The sequence below is a fragment of the Pempheris klunzingeri genome, chromosome 18 (genome assembly GCF_042242105.1).
Source record: "Pempheris klunzingeri isolate RE-2024b chromosome 18, fPemKlu1.hap1, whole genome shotgun sequence".
NCBI classification, from domain to species: Eukaryota; Metazoa; Chordata; class Actinopteri; order Acropomatiformes; family Pempheridae; genus Pempheris; species Pempheris klunzingeri.
This window is the reverse complement of record NC_092029.1, coordinates 8,309,080-8,325,037: the sequence shown is the minus strand read 5'-3', so window position 1 is coordinate 8,325,037 and position 15,958 is coordinate 8,309,080. Positions and strand designations below refer to the sequence as shown.

At 40.8% G+C, this 15,958-nt stretch overlaps 1 protein-coding gene across 6 annotated transcripts in view; it reads left to right on the top strand.

Moving 5' to 3' along the window:
- Window positions 1-12,372: 12,372 nt before the first annotated feature.
- Window positions 12,373-15,958, top strand: part of epb41l2 (erythrocyte membrane protein band 4.1 like 2) — a 48,806-nt gene continuing 45,220 nt past the window's right edge. For all 6 annotated transcript variants that reach the window (XM_070849386.1, XM_070849387.1, XM_070849385.1 and 3 more), the window contains exon 1: window positions 12,373-12,485. The gene's annotated coding sequence lies outside the window, so the exon portion shown is untranslated. The remainder of the gene's footprint in view (window positions 12,486-15,958) is intronic.

The window sequence follows — 15,958 nt, the reverse complement described above, 5'->3', positions numbered from 1 at the left end:
TAATTATTAAAAAGCACAGAGTAAGAATCAAAATGAGAGACATTCCTTAAGAGGAAAAACTGGAATAAAGGTCCTTTTTCAAAAAGAACAGACACTGGAAGTTCAATTTTCCATTCCTGGAAAGCCACCCTTACTGCGTCATGGACAAAGACGATTATTCATGTAGCCCTGTAGTTAACTCAAAATGAAATATATCATTGTTGGTGCTGGGATTAAACCCAAATAAAAGGAAAGAAGAGAGACAGAGGGATAGAGATGAATATTTTAAGAAAATGAGCATGTTCCACTCAATGCAAATTACCTGCCTTTTCTCCTGTTAATGTTTCATAGACGCTGAGATTTGTATAATGCGCATTTGATTCAAACAGCCGTTTTAATGTAGTGTACAATGTATGTCTTTTCAGTGGCAACTAATTTTCCTCCTACCCAACTATGTGATACTACACCAGAACGCCTGAACTAAAAACTGTTTTACATATTTAACTGTGTGAACATTTTTATGCTCGTTTCATAGCTGCAGCATATCTTTGTTCTAAAAGAAGCAGCAAAGTTCAGCCTGACCAAACAGTGACAATCCTTTACCCTACTTGATTCCTGTAATTCCACACTGTTTTTTTATTTTTTTTTTTATTTGCTTCAGTCTAAAAATAAAACGACTTCAAGGTAACATTCTTTCAGGGAGAAAATGGAAAAGGGCAGAAAGATAGAGATGTAAAGAAACATACTGAGGAGGGAGAAGGAGAAAGGGCAGGAGGTAGAGAGAGAGGCAAGCTCAGATAAAAAAAAAAAGTGGACACGGAGGGAGAAGGAAAGCCACAGAGTGGGGGAAAAGATGGAGGAAAGGCAACAGTTCAGCCGTGGAATCTCCTCAATCTGAAGTGACGCAAATAAAGACTCTCTGAGGTCACTGAATGAGCACTTCTCTTTGTACTGTGGCACAGTTTTGGTTTTATATGAAGATTAATCAAGAAGCTGTAAATCATTATCATGTCACATGAGACTTAGTCGCCGTGTTCTTATAGTCAAATGGTTTTTACTTTGAAAATTAGAAAAAGCCTCATCTTTCCATGCTTGGACGATACAGAGTCAGATTTAACCTGTTATGGGTGATTTAAAGAAAAGCAATGTACTGGGCTTTTTAATTTAGCTGTGCATCATTGCAAGGGTTTAATACCCTTGTCAGAAACAGGCCTTCAAGCACCAAAACAAGTTATTTCAGCTCCTTATAGACGAAGATAGAGAGGTGAACCGCAGGAATAGGAACTACTCTAGAATCTGCTATTTGAAAAGAGATTTAGATGGACAATTATGGACAAAGATCTGGTCTGAGAACAAAAAAAATACTTCTTAAGCCTAAAAATACCAACTGTAGTGATGTCCAACATCAGCTTCTATTGTATTTGACTCAGACAGGTGAGTGATTATCCAGACCTGGTTTGTATGACATGAGATATGAGCATGAGCAAAACATCACTTGTGTGCAGAATTAGGAACTTTAAGTCTGAACTACAGGCAAATCATTTTACTTTCATACTGGAGTAAAACATTTCAGTAAACTGGCATTGAAATGGTGTGTGTGTGTAGCACGGCTTAACAGAGGCAGATATATGTTTTCACACCACGTAATCACTTACAACTGTCAGCAGAACTAAAGCGAAGCTCTAACGTCTGGAATAGAAATTCTTTTCAGTCCACTTCTCGGGGTCGTTCAAGCAGACCGGCATTCTTGTCATGTACTGAGCTGCCGGGAACTGCCTTGGGATGTATTTTGATTCCAGACATGTTAAGACATCATGACATGAACACGGGGTAAACATGGGATTTCCTTGTTGGGGAGTGACGCAGTTACGGAGAGGCAGGAAACAATCTGAATGGCGTGTCACTCGAGTGGCTTTCTATCCACCAGAGAAACTTGTTTCACATTGTATAATCACTCCTCAGTGGAGTGGACATTAACATCCATTAAGTTTCAGGGGAAACAACATGATTCAGGCCTAGAGTAGACAAAGGGAGTTAGAGAGAGAAACATTGCAGGACAGGGACAGAGAGAGCTGGGTGAAAGACAGAGGAGCGAGAATGGAAAGAGAGGTGTTTGCAGGCTATTTTGGTTTAGTTGTCTATTCTGAGTCTTTCATGCAGAAGTAGCAGATTTGTTTTCCAAGCAACGGCTCAGTTGCTGTAATGAAGCAGCACTGGGCATCGGGAACCTTTTTCACACTGCATGTTGCACATGGTTAGCTGCATCCAGACAATTTCTCTTTGCGCTAAAGGAAAGATCTGGATTCTCTGAATTCTGTGCTCGTCAAAATGTCTGATTTTGTCAAAGGTTTCATCAGATTAAGCATGAAAAGAACAAAAATGTGTGCCGTTTCAAACCATGGGGTGATTTGACTCTTAGTTTGGGTCAATGAACCATTTAAAGCAGCTTCACTAGAGAAAGGGCCTCGACAGTGGGATTACTTGTAACAGAGGACATCCACTGCACCCTCACCAGCTTAAAAAGCAAATGCAGTACACATCTCGGCAGCAAACACTCAGCAAAAATGCGAACACATACATGTGTCTGCACAATACATGCTAGACTTGCCATGAGCACTAATCATTTTAAAATGTCATAATCGTATTAGTTAACAGCACCATGAAGCAGGATTGTGAAGCAAATCATGACTTTGTACCATTCTGATATGCCATCATCATAATCAAATACTGCCTTTATTGCACCAAAAGCTGCAATAAAAGGGGAACAAAGCTTAAACAAATACTGGCTGTGATGATTCTGGTATAACCGCACATGTAAACTACCTCCGAATGTTGTTTGTGTTTCGGTGCAGCCTAATGTCAGATTGAGTGGGACTGTGTGAGTATTCAAACTGTCCACTTGCCTACACAAGTGGGCAATAAACCTACATGCTGTACAGTGCGCTGAAAACAATTCAGCTGACAGAAAAATTTAGAAGATGATGATGGTTCCTTGAAGCGTACATCAGCAGACGGTTGGATACAGCAAATTGACAATATAATACGATTAGGTAATGTAAATTAATCATACTGTTGTCATACTGTTAATGCTATTTGAATCCCTTTAATATCTCTGGGTGTATTAGGCTGTTGTGAGCAATGTTACGCATCAATAAACAGGATTAATTTATGGTAATGTTGGATTTTCATAAAATTAAATTAGCCAAAAACAGACATTCCTGACTATCACAATACATGTCAATATCACAATCTAAAGTTACTACATCACAGCACGAGATTTTATCCACACCACCCACTCCTGGCAGAGGGGATACTCGAAGCAGAGACCCTCACTTACAGCTTGATGGTTGCTAGAGTGGAAAAAGGCCTGTAATGGGGGCTCTAGTGGAGCCAAATAAATTAGAAATAATTAGAGCTGCAACAATTAGTCTATTATCATTAGTCAGAACCAACAGAAAGTGAATCAACAACTGTCTGGATGATCGATTACATGTTGACGTAATTTCTGAGCACATGACATTCGACAGTTCCATCTTCTCCACTGTGAGGATTTGCTGTTTTTCTCTTGCGTTAGTGTTGACTGACTATCTCTGGCTTCTGGACTGTTTGGTTGGACAAAACAAGCTGATGTGCGCTGACATTTGGAAAAAATGTGATGGGCATTTTTTTGCTATTTTCAGATATTTTACAGACCAAACAATCAATTCAAGAATGAAAATAATCATGAATTGCAGATCTAGCAGTAACCACTAATCTAATGCAATCTATTTGATGTTGCTGATCAGTATGATCCCAGTGTTCCTGTAGCTGGACCCATTTTGGATCTGACTGCAGTCTGGTAAAACAATTCGTTAAATCAAATCTTCTTTCTGTCTCCTCCAGCTATTTTTATGAGAGATGCCCCAAACATTCACATAGCTGTTAAGCTGAAGAGCAAATCTATGCAAAATCTGAAAAAGTTACCTGGATCTGAATATTTGCGTTTCGGCTCTTGAGCATATTTAACTTTATTTACATACAGTTGTTGACAGTAAACACAAATGTAGTAGATGAGTTACTTGAAATGTTCTGGCTTTGATAAATTCTGACTAATTATGGATTAATATACAATAAAATGCTGCCCAAATCCAACTGTATGTATTAACTGAAGTAATACTATGGCTGGAAATGAGTGTGGAGTATTGCATAATGCTGTATATCACTGGAAAGCAGCTGAGTATGAATATACATTAAAGGAGGAGGAGGGTCACAAGACTCGAGAAGACTGTCATTCTTTAGAAGTCACAAAACGACTATTATTAATTAAAATAAGTATAAAATTGCTTTTAAACTACTCAGATGGTTGGGTACCCTATTCCCCCACTTATTAAATGGATGTCTAGGCCTCTAACTTTCACAGCAGCCCCTTCATCTGCTGTAGAGGAGGTGGTATTAGAGTGAAATATCCTCACATGGAGGTCCTGACATGACAGCAGGCCCTGTGTTATCTTACCTCTGCGTCCAGTTCCCCGGGACTGATTTTAGGGATGATTCTTCTCTCACACCAGAAACATGCGAAGATGCGGCTCCCTGTGCACCAAAACAACTTCTCCTCTACTCCTCTTGTGTGTTTTTACTTTCTCCCTTTAACGAACTAGTTCGACGCTGCTGCTGCTGCTGCTTCTGTTGCTGCCGGTTCCTTTCTGCTTCTTCACCTTTTCACCACAAAAAGAAAAAAACTAAAAAAAAAAAAGAAAACTCCTCCACAGAAGAAGAAGATACAAAACGTGCGTTTCCTCTCTGATTATGTCTGGGAAGCTTCAGAAGCATTCGGTGAAGTCCTCTTACAGTTTGCTCTTAGGATAAATGTTTTCTGGGGAGGTTTCTGTTGTCATGCGCGCTGCTCGACACCTCTGGCTTGGTAGTAAAGCGCAGTTAGTCCGACTGTTTCAAGCCGGAAGCAACAAGACAGCCTCCCTCCCTTTCTCCCTCCCTCCCTCTTTCTCTCTCTTTCTTTCTCTCTCTCGCTAAAAAAAAAAAAAAAAACTGAAAAGCTGCGCGCGTCAGTTTGGAGTCACCAGTTTGCGCGTGCGTCGCGGGGAAAGCCCTCATATAATCATTACGCACGCCTGTGCACGCATCAACCAGAGGGAACAACAGTGAGTTAGAATAAGAAGTGAAATACAAGTGAAACTGCACATTAAAAGTGCTCATCTGCGGATCAGACAGGCAGGCAGGAAGGTGTGTCGTCTAATTCAAGTTTGCTTTATTGAGAAGCACACACCCCCGAGCAGGATGTACAAACAATGGAAACTAATATGCATAACGAGCAGGAATGCTAGTGGTGGATCGAGTGCATAGATAATTCATTCAAGGAAGTAATTCCTCAGTGTCAGAGTACTTCATCTTAAACAAGGTAGTCCCACACTACCAACTAGTAGGTTATTATCAGTGAAATGTACTTTTGTATATACTGTGATAAACTCATTTTGTAGAATGGCCTCCTTTAAAGTGTTGTATTACTATATATATTATGCTATTGTATTATTATTATTAGCATTGTATTAACATGAAAGCAGTTTTCACTACTGCTGGGTGGTTTAATAGATAACATCATGTCACATTTTATAAACTGATCATGTATTTCAGATGTAGAATCATTATTTTAAAAAGCAACTAATAACTATACTGGCCAAATAAGTGTTATTGTTGTGCTCAGCTACTGTACAAGTACACTTGTTGAGTAAATGTTCTTGTTTTCCACAACTAGAGGCTTTTATCTATGCAACTGCAGTACCACACTAGTGTAATATAGCTCGGTGTATATATAAAATGAGGCTGGAGGGTCCCAGGCTCATTGCGTGGCAGAGTAGTTTGTGGTAATTTGATGAAGTGATTAAAACATATTTAAATGGAAAAGCTCTGCACTTCCACAGATGGGTTTTCAATCACAGAAACAAATCAGAGTCAGTCTGAAACAGGGTGGACTTAGATGATGTCACCAAAGTTTATGAACCAATAATGATGATAATAGTGTAAATTGTCCTGACGTTACAGGTGTCAAAAAGTAATAGGAGTGTAGGAGGTGTCAGTCCAGTCTGTAGCCGTGAGAAGAGGTCTAATCAGGCATCCTCAGCAGAAACGTCTGTGTGAGTGAATTATGGGTAAGTACGGACTTTAAGGTGACTATACTGAGGGACCTCAGTATAGTCACAGATTGTAGCGCACAGATTGTATGTTAGGGCCACATAATAGCTTCAAAGAGGTCGTGGTGTACCATCGAGTTAGGTGCTGTTCTGTTTATCAGGGGTGGAGAAATGTTGTCCACGGGTGTGGATGTAGTCTTCTGGAGCAAGGAACACTTCAAAGTACCCGACATGCTGAGATGGTGAAGGACTCTCTGAATGCTATCAGGGCTAACACACCTCTTCAAGTGTGTGCTGTTGATATGTCAGATAGGCACTGATACAGTGGTTCTTAAGAGGATGACTAGTAAGATCCCAGTCGCACTGCAACCTCCCTATTATTATCATAGTACTGTATTATGGTATTTAAAGACCAGAATCAAGATTACATCCTGGCTGTGGAAGTTGCAACAACGGATCAGCTTGTTGCCATGGATACTGGAGGATGAGAGTCTTTCCAACGTCTCCACTCGAGACAGGAAACACTCACGTCAAGTTTGTCTGGGACATGTGGGGGCAGAGTCTGGACAACAGGTGCTCGCTGGAGAAATCTTCTCCTCAAGCTCTGAAATGATTTGGAGAAAAAAAAAAAACGATGTTTGAAATAAACAGCACTGAACAATTTTTCCTGCCAGAACAATTAAATCAACAAGCTTAGTCATCGGTGTGCCTCTGTTTGCAGAATTTAAAATGTAAGAATATAAACAAAGCAATCGTATGAAACTGGAATCAAACTGAAAGTGATGGAAACTTACACAGAAAATGAAGTTTTAATTCAAGTAATGTTATCAGAATATAGAAAAAAGGTCAGAGTCATGTGTCAAACCCATATTAAGTAACAGTCACAGTAATTAGTTATGACATTAACAGTGTTAATGCTCTTAAGATTTATTTTCATCACATTTTGAGTCTGTAACAGGGACATTTTATCACATTCCTTTTCAAGCACAATCTGCTGCAGCATTTAGCTGGTGTGAAATGCGGTTCCTCTCAGCTCTCTTTGTATGAAATATACAAAATTCCTCACATTTTTCCTGCAGGGCTTCAGTATGACTGCACGACTTTGTGTGGCCTGCGAAAGACCACATCCACTGGTCTACCACACGGGTTCTTCTTATCACGGGCGAAGCAATTCAAATCTTTGTTTGTGAATAAAGATAATCAGCCTTCTTTCTAGCATCAAGGTGCTTTCAAGATTATACTTGTCACACTTAAATGTAGTTTCATTGTAAAGCTGTTTTTCTCCTTTTTCTGTCATAGATTCAGATTGAGTGATTGGATGCAAAGAGGCGCTGCTGACCTCTAGTGGTCAATCAGTATTATACTTCATAGCAGCCATCATGGCAGGGAGGCATCAACCTTTCCCACTGGACCGGCCTTCTGGACACTTAAGTTAAAGTTAAAAGAGTTAAAAAAGTTAAAACTTGAGTTAAAAGGTTTTCTGAGTAAACACAAAGAAAATGTGAAAAATCATTCAATGCGTACAGCTAAAAATCAACATAACACACCGTATCCAATGTGCAGTCTACACTTCTCAGACAGCCTGTTTAAAAGATATCATTTGCACGTCACAGATATCTGCTTTTCTTCAAGTGAGGATCTTTTCAGCTCATTTGCTTGAAGCCAGCTTTCAGCGAAGCTTATCACCCATTGAATGCAAACCCTTCTGTTGTGGTGCATTCAGGAACCAGGACTCGTGTGTCCAGCCAGTGAAGCTCACAAAGTCACTAGACAGACAAAACCCCATAAGCCATGGGTTGTGTTTTATTGCTTGCTGGTTTACATGTTAACACGATGCAGTATTTAAATGGGCAACACAGAGCCGGTTTGAGTGGCGAGATATAGACATTTCCCACGTGTGAACATACAAAACAAACAAACTTTTGTGTATTTTCCTGTTTAAGCATAATTGAAGACACACCTATGTTAACACCATTACACACACACCTGCTTTCGTATCTTAGGGTGACATTGTATGACCTTATATTGATTTAATGCAGACTTGGCTCTTACTTTAACCAAAGCCTAAATTAAATGGATACTAATGAAGCACAGCTGTAATGCATCTGAAGAACAAGTTTCAGCGTAAAGTAACACTTTATTACTCAATACCGTTTACTGCCAGTGATAAGGTAGAGCTGCCACCCATGGGTGCACCCTGCAAAAAACTCTGTCTCTATTTCCATACTGTATTCTTTGCATTTCTGACTATCAGGTTGTCTTTCTTAAATGATCTTCCTCCCTCTTCCTCTCCTCCTGGGCTGACACCTGATGCTGGAGTTTAGAGTTACCACACACAAACACACACACAAAGAAGTGTAAGAGGAAGAGGGAGGGAGTGAGGGAGGGAGCTGGGGGCTGACATGACATAGAACAAACAGGCGTGAAGTATTTGCTCAATGTCTTGGAGTTTGTTCGGCAGATGAAGATAGAGAGAGCGAGAGAAGTGGGGTCGTACCAGGAAACACTGTCCAGTCAAGCAGTTTGTCCCAGCTGATTATCACCTAGTTGTCAGGTAAACGTGCAGTTTGATGTGTGTGTGTGTGTGTGTGTGTTTGTGTGTTGTCATGTCTTTAGTGCAGGGGTTAAAGCTTGTGCATGTCTTCGGGCTGGGTGTGTGTGCACTTGTACTTGTGTTAGTGTATCCATGCCGACTGCAGGCAACAGTGCAATGTGATACTTTTATGATTTATGTCTAAATAAGGCTCAGATAATTGTGAGGACACAGGCTTTGTCCATGAGATTATATCAAACACAACTTAGTTTGCAGTTTTGATGGTTATTAGTGGTAAAATGAATTAGCCCTGAGTTACTCTCCCATGGCTGACCACAAATGGTGGTTTGCATTATAAACACTGACGTATGTGGTGAGAGCACCAGTGTGTATCTGTTGTACTTACTTTACCAGACATGTGTTTCCTCCAACATAGTGGTGTCTGAGGTAAAATAGATTTACTGGATAGACTTAATCATACACAAAGAGATAGCAGCAGTTAAAATTCAACCAATAAAACAGAAACAGAAACTTGATATAGGAATTAGATGACAAATAAAGTCAATGGGAATTGATGTAGCATGTGAAAATAACAGCATTATCATTTTTGGTATCCTAACTGTTTATCATTATAGCCTTATAATGTTGGAATACTAGACCACAGTCAGTAGGATCTGGTGTCAATAACCTCACACTGATAATGGATCACTATTTAAATGGCCAATTAATGACTGATGACATGTGCTACATGCAGACACACTTAACTTAAAATGAAACAACTCAATTAATGTAAAACAAATTGCAAAAATATCACAAATCGCACATGAAATTCAGCTTTTAGCCACTTCATTTAAGCTCACTTTCATGCACTGTGTAGCTACTGACTGGATGGTTTACAGGTAACATCAGATCTTAAGGTTTAATGAACCATAGTTTACTGTTTTCTTAAAGGGTTGATACTGTAGCTGACTGCTCCTCAGATCAGGGCACAGAGTTGGTTGCACTACAGTCAGTCCAGTGGGCAATGCCTTGCTGTCCAGATGGCTGTGTCAGGGTAATTCCCCTCAGAAGGGCTCGTCACTAATCCTCCAGAGAATCTGTACTGGCTTGATCTCATGCCTGCATGGGAAAGCGAACAGCTAGCCTACTGTAGCTCCCTGGCTGTAGGACGCTGTGTTTCTGCCAAGCCTGTTAACTTTACGGGCATTAGCACAATCTGTGGGTATACGGCGAGGACACTGCAGGCGTAGCTGCCCAGCTCCATACTTCAGCATAAGGCCGAGAGACCACTGGCTGCTGTGTGCACTGAGAGGTTTCGGCAGGTGAGGCGGGCGAGGAGGTGGAGAGACATAGCAGAGAAGAGAGAGCAAGGACAGAGAGAGAGAGAGAGAGAGAGAGACCTTACATCATGTCAGGCTGATTAGGCGTAGAGTCAAGACTTAGACTCAGTGTGAGAACTATTTATGCAATAAGGGATCTCTGACGATCAGGTACACCTTTTTGACTTTCTTGACTGTTTTGTGTCATTAGAGATCTAGAAAAGCATGGAGGAGTAGCTAATGGCAGCTAATTGTCTACATTGTGGCCTTATAAGTGTTAGAAGTGTTGCATCCTGGGAACGGATGGTAAAATAAACTGCCAGGGAACCAAGAAAAACCACCAAAACCTTTCATGGTGCAAGTGGTTGCTCACAGATGACATCGGGTACAAAATAGTCTGTTATGACTTGTTTATCAGATTTTACATTTTGATTTGGGTTTTATCTGTTGTTCGCTTTTGAAAATGATAATTGCCTCTCACATTTTCAGCATTTGTGAAGTGACATTACCCTCCAGGCACCCAGGGCTGTTTCTATTATGAGCCTTAATAAAGGCCCGACTGATAACTGACCGATAAAGGTCGAGCTGTTCTGTGTTCGTCCTCCGCAACAGGTTGCAATCAGGTAGCAATTCGATTTAAGCCACGGGGGCTGAGACTTCAGAGACAGAGGGAGGTGACTTTAATTCACTTGGCCCTGTTAGTATTCGTGTGGTGATTAAATGTTCCAGTGTGGGTGTGTTTCCTTCCACTCTCCTAACATGCGGATATTATGTCAATAAAAGTAGCCTGATACTAGACTGTTTGCTGTCACTGGCGATCAGGAATCAGCTGCTTATTCTCATCATAATGTAGGGATCCTGTAGCTACGTATAACTAAAAATCCATCTGATCTGTGTAAGGCAGTTGCACAAACCGACATTATAATCCCTCATTACCTGATCTTGATTCTCATCTAAACCCGAGGTCTGCAACTGGAGCAGATGCAGCTCATGAAATAAACATGTCCATGTGATTTCTGATTTTCTGTTCCTCTGTGTTTGTGTGTGCACGCTCTACTGGCTCTGCACTGGCCTGATGTGCCTCTCTGCTGGATCCATGCTGCTCTGCTAATGGTGAGTCCACTGAAACACACCCTGTCTGCCTCTGGGAAACGAGGCCGCTGAATCAATCAGATTCTTTCTACAATCACGTTGTCCTTTCCTGACACCAGTTTTTGTCACAAAATATTTTAGTTAGTTTGCATTATTACTGCTTTTCTCATCCAGCGCTCTCTTGTAGTTGTTTATTCATCTTCGACTGTGATGCTGTTCTTATGTGGTTTACTCCTCCTCTTTTGTAGATGTCAAGTCTCCACGCTGCCTTGTCACTATAAGCCAATTACTTGAGCTTCCTTAATCTGGGTGTGGGTATATATGTAAGAGTTGTGTGAGCGTGTGTGTGTGTGTGTGTGTGTGTGTGCAGTGGAAGTAGTGCTTTGTGTTATGCAATGGCCAGTGTGTGTGCGAGAGAGAGAGCAAAGATGAGTTGGAACTGAATGTGGAAGAAGTAATCAACATAGCTCAGCTCCTTTGTCTTTGATCACAAAAGATTTTATGTGTGAATTCTAAACAGGGATGTTAAGCATGAATTGTAATTTTCTAAACTGTAACCTAAGAGTTTTATGCCACGCTCAGAGATTAAAAACCTGCTATACTGTGACTTGCAGAACACCTACCAGTTATCAAAGGTAGCTTCAGCAAGAGGTCATCGCTGAAAACCGACCATAACAATTCATATTCACAATATTTGTTTATATTAGTGCAATGAAAGCTTTCTGCTTTTTCTGAACAGGCTGAGAAAATATGGTTTGCCAAGTAAAAATGGGAAAAGAAAACAAATTAATGAACAGATGAGATTAATCAACTTATATCAATAATAAATACAAACTAGCTTTTCAAGATTAAATATATTGAACAGGAGGCCATAAAAAGGATATTTAGACACAGAGGTCTAAGCAGCCCCTTCACCCCAAATTATTATTTAAATATAAAAGTGCAACCTGCACTGTAGGTGCCCAAAATCATATTCCAATAGTAGTCACAATTGTGGACTCTAAAACTAAACAAAAAGATCTGGATGTAAAAGATGTTTTTCAAAACAAAAATCAGTGAATTACATCAACATACTGCAGTGCACCCATTCGTCCTCTAGAGGGAGCTGCCCGGCCACGATAGCACTGCAACATCCGCATCGAACGTCCCTCCACCGCGGATGGACAGCGCGGGCGACCAATCACATCCCAGGATCTAATACAGTAACCCCTCTGAGCCAATCAGAGACGGCCAAAAGATGTTTTTCACTGTATGGGGCGGGCCTTGGGGGATGATGGACACGTCTTGCTTTGAGCTCCGGCCAGATTTTCGGTGTGGACTCTAGTGGAGATTTTTGGAGGCTGAGATAGTGGGACGTACGCTATTTTTTGGAGGAGCACGGAGCGAGCGGCCACGTTTGGAAAAGTTCCCCACACGCATCGTTGAAAAACACAACAGGTAACGTTTGATTTTACCACCTTTTTAATCACGTGATGTGTACGGCGGTTGAATGCTTTTCGTGTCTTTAGCGGATATATTGTCGATTTAGTTGCGGTTAATATATCAAAGGTACTCAACCTGCACTGACGACCACAGTAACAAGAGGCGGTTTTGCTGAAACGGGCAAGAAAACAGCACGCTTTCTCCTGAAACCAGTTATATTGAGCAGACTTACCTTCGATGGCGCCTATCTTCTTCCATATTATCCCTGTTATCATCACCTAAAGTACTTTCAGGTCCCGCTCTGTCCCCCTCGGGTGTGTTTGATGTGGCTAGCATCAAAGAGTTCATCTAAAGCAGCCTAGCTAGGTAAAACCAGCGCTACCTGACGCGGTTAAAAGTCATTATTTTGAATGAATAGACCCCACTGCAGTGGTGTTGTTGGCTTTATTTCCTGCTGTAGGTGAATTGAACCGCTAACGGTGAGTTATCGTTGGCCGCTGCTCCGTCTAATCATGCTAGCGTTAATCGTTGCGTTTAAAGACTATTCAAACATCCGTCTCATGTAGCTGCTTCCCACCGCCAGCTCAACTAGCAGGAACTGATCGAAAGCACCAAGCTTTATTTAATTTCAGGCCTTTTTTTTTTTAAATTTGTTGTTGTGTAACTAACTGTTAGCGATGTTATTCGTGTGTCCGTCTCCCAGCAGTCTCTTCTTCCAGCTGTGAACACACTATCACGCGCTGTTTTACTGTTCAAATGGTTTGTTTAATATTTGTTATTACAGAGATGTTTGGGAAATGCACTCCCATCTGCTTGACGTTTGTTTCCTGGATTTAAAAGATGGGTTCAGGAAGTAAGCTAGTCGCACAATAGAAGATGGGACTGTGGCATCCGAGAAGTTAAGAGCATCCACCCAGTTTAAGGGGTAACAGTAACTATGGAATAACATTATCCATTAGCAATTAGTCTGAAGTGTATCTTATTAATAATTTAAAGATAATTTGGTGAGGGAATCGCCCATATCAACTCATCAGAGCCAAAGCTGATAAACAGCTTTCAGTCTGACTGGCCTCCAGAAAAGATTGTGCTCAATTTATAAAGATTTGAAACAGAAAAGGCAGCAGTTCTTTCATTTTTTAGGTTGTAATCAGCAAATGTTTGCTTTACGTGAAGAGTGGCTCTATAATCTAAGCTGTTGTTTGATTTGATCATGCCAGTAGAAGATGATGCACCATGCATGGCACATTTCTGCACATTCCTGATTTTTATGACTTAAAATTGATTTTAAGCTCTTTAAAGTCAAGATTTTGTTTCAGTTTTGATGGGTCTGCCTTTTTGCACCACAGTTCTTTTCCAATGCGTCTTACTTTCTCATCATACTCTTACCACTCTTTGTCTCTGGACTGAACTGTGTACATACAACACGTTTACATGTTTCCCGGGCAGAGCCTTAGAAGTCATACTTTGTTTGACAGATGGCAAGGGTTCAACTAGTTCACACGCAGATAGGCAGGCACGCAGACAAACCGTCAGACAGACTGGACTGAGTCTAGATTGTGCTGACGTGTAAAAAGTCAGTGGCTATTGGCAGCATATTTATTACATCAACCTAATTCAATTTTGATGAATTAAACTGATGTCTGCACAGTGCCTGTGTCTGTCATAATGCACTTGGCTACTTATCAAGCAATTTCTGCTATATGGTCTTGTATTTTGCAGATCAGTGTTTGATTTGTGCTGCAGCATTACATGACTGAGAGCAACACAGCAGGCTAATAATAGGGCTGTGTTATCACCCCTAGTCTAACTCTATGTGCCTTTGTGTGTGTGTGGCCAACTACTCATCATCTTAATCAGCACAACTCCGCTTTGGTGCCTACCATCATCTTGTCTTTTCTCCTCTGAGGGAAAGAAAGGTAGGTCAGAGAGAAATCAGGGCATGGACAATGTCATGGAGAGTAGTGGTGTGCAGTATGCAGGACTTTAGGACAAGACAATATGTCTTTTATCTGCTTTATTGTGCGTCATTGCAACAGTTGTATTGGATTGTATTACATTAATGATATTACACAGTGAAATACCTGAGAGTACCTGCTGAGCCTAAACCTCTCAAACAGCCAAGTGGAAGCCCTGCGTTATTGAATAAATTACACAACAGTCATCTCCCGTCCAGCCACACAGCCCGCCATCTATATTAACGAGACAATGAGGTTTAGAGCTACACGCCCAATCATTTTTATGGACGCTTTCTAAGATTTCTTTGGCATTACAAATGAGTTCCTACTGATCAATTTAAAAGTGGAGATAAATAAATCAACCCAGTGCAACAATAGCACAGAACTAAGCACCCAAAAAGTGTTAATTTAACACGTCTCCCTACAAAGTCTTAGCAGCAGTTGAACATCACATGCTTCAGGTAAGGTATTATTTCCTGCAGTGCTATTGTGTGATATTGTATTGGGTTACATGTGGTCATGTTGTTTAGTACAGCAGCACATTTACTGTTGGTGCACTTGCACTCAAGTCCAAGAAAATCCCCCTCAATAGAGGTTAAAGTTTTCACGCTATTCAGCCACCGGGACATTTTTTTTTACTCAACATAGAAAAAGCGTAAGCAGGAAGGACTCTTGGTTTGGTAAGCTGAAAGGGAAATCCAGCAGTGAGCATGTCTGTCACTGTGGTGTGCTTTTCCTGTCAGGCCCCTCTCTGTGAGTATAGTTTATCTATAATCATCAGGGCCATGTTCATTCTCAGACTCTCAGGACGTGTAGAACAGTGGCGGCTCTGTCAAACCTACTAATGAGAGAAGCCTTAATTGGTTGTTCTGGTGGGAGAATCCGCTCATTAAAGGTAGCTGGAACTAACTTGGGGTTAGCCAGAATGAGTGCATGATTTCTTTTTTTTTTTTTTTTTCTCTCAATATTGTCCCTGAAATTATATTTTGAATGCATTTTCAGATGCATTTTGCTATCAAGTGTCTCAAAACTTGAATGTCAGAGAATATTTGATAAGCAAACAAGACAATGTGACAGTTGTAGTACAGGTGACGTTTTAAAGCTGAAGGTGGATTGAGAATAGTGTCACAATACATGCCACTTTTTTCTGAGGGGGCTGGGTTACATTTAAGATCCTTTAAATTTTACAACTTCCTCACAGTTTGAGATATGTTGTCATTGTTGCATTAGTTTAAAGAAAACTCTAGAAATGCACACACTGTACTCCATTTGTACTTTTTTCTCTCTCTCACCTTGTGCGGGGTATTAAGGGTATTAAGTTGGGGAGACTTTGAGACAAAAATAGGAAAGTAGAGAAGATGGAGTTACAAAAAGGACAAAAGAAAGGACTACAAAAAAAAACAAGCAGAGAGGAAGTGAGTAAGAGTCAGACATGAGGAGAAAGAGAGTGAGAGCGGCGGAGAGAGTGAGAGATATTGCTTAACCATTCGGAAAGGCTATGGGAACATCCCTGTGTTTGTGTGTGTGTGTGTG